General features: G+C 34.7%; 1 long non-coding RNA gene across 1 annotated transcript; it reads right to left on the reverse strand.

Annotated features, from left to right (window-relative positions):
* Nucleotides 1-1,848: 1,848 nt before the first annotated feature.
* On the reverse strand, nucleotides 1,849-4,486 carry LOC109173968. The gene is made up of 2 exons (XR_002052987.1): nucleotides 4,315-4,486; nucleotides 1,849-2,242 (listed from the first exon to the last, which is right to left on the reverse strand). It is a non-coding gene; the product is annotated as an uncharacterized LOC109173968 (long non-coding RNA).
* Between the last annotated feature and the right edge of the window lie 820 nt (nucleotides 4,487-5,306).

Below are 5,306 nucleotides of genomic sequence, written 5' to 3' on the forward strand. Positions count from 1 at the left end.
AGAGCTGAGAAGGTGGCTGAGCTCTTTATGGAACATGTCTACAAGCTTCATGGGCTACCTCAGAACATTGTAAGTAACAGGGACAAGGTGTTCTTGAGTAAATTCTGGCAGCATATGTTCAAACAAATGCAGGTGAAATTGAACATGTCCACTGCCTATCATCTACAGTCTGATGGCCAAACATAAAGAGTTAACAAGTGTCTTGAAACCTACCTGAGATGCATGGTATTTCATAGGCCAAAAACATGGGTTAAGTGGCTTCACTTGGCAGAACATTGGTATAACACAAATTACCACACTTCACTGCAATGCTCTCCTTTTCAAGCACTCTATGGGTATACCCCTACATCCTTAGCCCTTGACATATCAGCAGAAGGGGAGGAAGGTGTTTGGTTCACAGATAGAGCTACCATGACAGCATTACTGAAGGAGAACCTCCAAAAAGCTCAGGAAAGGATGAAGCAACAAGCAGACAAACACAGAAGTGAAAGAACATTTGAAGTGGGAGATTGGGTATACCTTAAAATTCAGCCCTATAAACAGGTTACCTTGGCAGTCAGGTCCAATATCAAATTAACTACAAGGTTCTATGGGCCTTATGAAGTAATTGAGAAGGTTGGGGAAGTGGCCTATAAGCTCAGATTGCCTGCATGAGCTACCATTCACCCTGTGTTTCATGTTTCACTATTAAAGAAAAGAATAGGGACTGGGATGGTATCTCAAGCAGAACTACCCTCCACTCACTACAAAAAAAGGCGAAAATAGCGACGGACTATTTCCGTCGCTAAATAGAGAAAATCCGTCGCTAAAGGGTTTAGCGACGGATTAGCGACGAAAAACGTCCGTCACAAAAACGCTCCTCCGCAAATTTTTTTCCTTTGCTACCGTTAGCGACGAAATTTTCCGTCGCTAAACAAAAATAATCCGTCACTATTTTTCTCCTAACGACGATTTGATGACGAAATTTGCAATGGAATAATGACGGAATATTCCGTCGTTAAATCTAGCGACGGAAATTCCGTCACTAAACCAACAAAAAATCCGTCGCTAGATTCCTACCACGACGATCTGATGACAAAATTTGCAAGAAAATAACAACGGATTATTCCGTCGCTAAATATAACGTCAGGAATTGTCGCCGTCATCGTCAATCGCTACATGTAGCGATAGAAAATATCATCGCTAATTTGTTTCTATTATTTGCATCGAATGTCATTTAGCTACAATTTAGTGACGAAAATATTCGTTTATAAATTTAGCAACGAATTTTTTGGTCATTATTTCATTGCCATTTATTATTATTACTAGTCTTTTCTATGCGCGATGCGCAAAAACATATGCCCAATATTTATATTTTTAAAAATAACTAACAAATTTTTACTAATTAAAATCAAAGTGAAATAAAATTTATTTATTATATTAATCTAATATATAATGAATATACAATGTTTTACAAATATTTTTATAATTAAAGAATATAAGAAAAGATAAGATAGATTCATGTGCATGGTAAGTAACGGAAAAAATAACGGAAGTTATAACAGTAAGGGTGTTTTTGTCCAAAAAATTGTATAGTATAACTCTAAAAGCACAATGTACAAAATAATTAGCATTAAAAATATGGATATAAATGAGGGATATAACTTTGATTGAGACTTATTATGTTTTTAGATTATTATTATTATTATTATTATTATTATTATTATTAGTAGGTACTTACTATGAATTTACTACAATATTCATCCATCATTAAATTTAAAAAAATTTTAAAAAAATTACTCGCTAATTAATATTACATACCTACATTAAACATAGTACTTCAATAATATAATTGTAAAATATATTATATTAAAACATTCAAACTCAAAAACAATAATAAAAGTATAACACTATACAATATTACATCGTTAAAAACAGTATCAAATATATTAATAAATATAATCTAATCATCTCCTAAGGATAATGTTATATATACTAGTTGTGACCTGAGGACAACATCAAAACTCATTTAATCATATGAAATAAAGAAAGCCAATTGGCATTAAGAAATCAAGGAATGAGCTACACTGCAGACCATGTCCCCAGCATACCTTGCTCCACTGAAAAATCTCCCCATCATCAAATTCTACCTTGAAAAAGTTAGAGCTCCACTGAAAATTTTGGATTTAAGGTTACTATCACCCCAGAATTTCCAACCTCTACCTTCACAATGACATGCAATAACTGTTGGGTAGTGACTAACCTGTTTCAAAATTTCGCAAATCGTTAGCATCAATACAGACTTCAAAGAAAAAGTAATAAAATAGAATCCCATTCAGATTCATTAAAATTTTAGATCTCCATCATATTACTTTACTCAAGAGTTTTTTTTTTTATTGATATTTAAATTTCATTCTCTATATTGATGCATTTAATGTTACAGCATATCAACATGAATGAGTGAATTATACTTAGAGCCATGTGGCTCTTGTTGCTACATGAGCCCTATGTCAATGAATGGATAATGAGGTGAGCTAATTTTATTGATGTCCCTAATGGGATTTTCTCTCTCTTTTTTTTTGGAGGGGGCACATAGAAATGTGAGCCATGGCTCCCAGTATATGAGCACTAACAGGATTTTTTCTCAAATGTTAATGTAAAAGATAGTTGCACAGAGTTGAAACCAATACAAATTTACCTACCGTAGTCAAGTTATCCTGATATGTTGAACATTGATAGCCACATTTCAGAACTCAAGCAAACCGAAACCCCCCCCCCCCCCCCCCCCCACCCCTCTCTATTTTTGCAACTTTGTTTTTGCTTTTGCAGGCACACACCAACTAAGACTTAAATTATAGTGGATCCACTCTTCCTAAGAAGAAGCAAAGTGCAAGCTTCTGTTATATTCTAATTCAGTCTCCCTAAAGAAACCAATCACACAGAAGAAAATTTTACAACTCTCCCAAACATTTTGCTACCTTGCTATATTAAATTTAGAAAAGAAAAAAGTTTATCATCTAAAAAAGCTAGCATATGCCTTCACAGAGAATCTAAGTATATCCATACTCTAGGTGGCATAAATATTAGTAATTTAATATTTATTGGCATAAATGTTAAACAAGGATTTCCTTAAAACTATACATGAGGCACACACAATTTCCTTAACACATATTGACAAGTGCTCTTGACGAATATCTCCAATATAATATGAAATATTGGAGTGCCATGCCAAACAATATTTAGATATTCCATAATGAGTGGGGGATATTATACAATCGAGTAATCTTAAAATTAGAAATATTTAAAGTTAAGTTCTAAATACAAACTATAAGATAGTAGCTCCCAGACAACGACAACTTGAGACATTTAATGTTTAATTCAATATTATTAAGCAATATTATGAACAATATTGCTCGAAGGTCTTAGAGTTTTCTCTCTTAGACTGTACACTAGGTCTTCTAATTCCATTTCTCTCCAGCATAAACAATATTACTAAAAGCTTCATTAATATGCAGACAAAATTGCAGACAATTTCTGGGACAGAAAATTGTAGAGTGCCAAAAATTAAATCATAAAGAAATCACTGCACCAACTACTGATAATTATCCAATGAGTGGACTATTTTCAGAACACCTACAACCTACAAAAGCAATGGACAAAACATAACAAAAAGAAATTAACAGTTACAGTCAAATAGATATAGGAAAGGTGCAGTACATAAAGCTACAGGACAAAAGCAATAAAAATCTCAACAATAATACTTTTTCTGCATTATTAGGTTTCTAATTCAATGAAAAAGTTTATTTTTTCTGAGATAATCTTCTGCTATCTCATCTGAAGGAAGCAAAAAAGGCCAAAGAGAGAAATTCGACTATAAGTAAGACACATGGCACATGGATGACAACTATTCTTTGATATCTTGGACTGAGATCATAAAATGTAAGAAAAGTATAAATGTAATAGAGAGCACAGAAAACAAAATCACTCATGTACTTGTTCAAAAACATAAAATGGAGTACATGAGCTACAAACAATTTAAATAATCAATTTAGTTAACCTCATTCTCAAAACTGAGAGATAGAAATAAGCCAACCTTTCACAACATTCATTTCCTGTCAATCAAATACCCAATATTATGGAATGAGCACAAGACATCTCACATATAGTAATCAATTTAAGAATTTTTTACACTCTATAATTTTCCTTTCTCACTACGGAGCATAAGACATCTCATAGAGACCCAACTAACCCACTGATTTCTATATGTGCGAGATTAAAGACACGGGATGATGTGCGAGATTAAGACACGGTTGACGGAGTAGAGAGAATACATACCATAGAATAGAGCAATAGAGTAGGCGGTAGGGGAAGCGGCGGTCGGCGGTCGGCGAAGCAGGAAGTGACGTTGGCGGTTGGCAGTCGGTGGTCAGAGGGAAATAGTGGCGGTGGTGTCAGGGACTTAGGGGAGAGACGGAGGAATGGTGTACTAAGATACTTAGGGGAGAGGCGGAGGAATGATATATGAGTTAGGGTTAGGCACAACTTTAATTTGTCACGACACATTTATCTAGCGACCGATAATAACATCTATCGTTATATAGCGACGGATTTTAATATCCGTCGCTAGATAGCGACGGATTTTGAGTCCATCGCTAATGTTAACAAATTCCGTCCGTGATCTCGCTTTAAATTTTGCGACGGATGCTCAGATCCGTCGCTAGGATTTTTTAAAAAAACCCACTATGTTAGTTTAGCGACGGATTTGAGAATCCGTCACTAAAATTTTAAAAATCTAATTTATAAATCTAGCTACGGAATTAAGAACCATCGCTCCAGTGTTAGGAAAAATCCCGTATTATTAATTTAGCGACGAGTTTGAGAATCCGTCGCTATCTAGCAACGGATCCTCAAATCCGTCGCTAATATATAATCACAAAAAAAGTCGTTCTTGAAAATGTAGCGACGGATTAATATATCCGTCGCTATTCTGTAGCAATTAAAATTCTGAAATCAATCCGCAAAAAATCCGTTGCAAATCCGTCTCTAATTTTTGCGCGAAAATTTACCGCTAAAATTAGCTACGTATTTAACGACAAAAATATTCCGTCGCAATATCCATCGCAAATCCGTCGTTAATCCGTCGCTAAATGTCTATTTAGCAAAAAAAATAAAATCCGTCACTAAGTTGTCGCTATTCTGTCAACAAATTAGCAACGGAATATGTCCGTCGCTAAATCCATCGCTATTTTCGTGTTTTTTTGTAGTGACTGATGCAGAAGGAATGATCTTGACTCATCCTATAGCTGCCTTGGCCAAGAGAATGGTGA

This window comes from Ipomoea nil, unplaced genomic scaffold (assembly GCF_001879475.1).
Source record: "Ipomoea nil cultivar Tokyo-kokei standard unplaced genomic scaffold, Asagao_1.1 scaffold0510, whole genome shotgun sequence".
NCBI lineage: Eukaryota > Viridiplantae > Streptophyta > Magnoliopsida > Solanales > Convolvulaceae > Ipomoea > Ipomoea nil.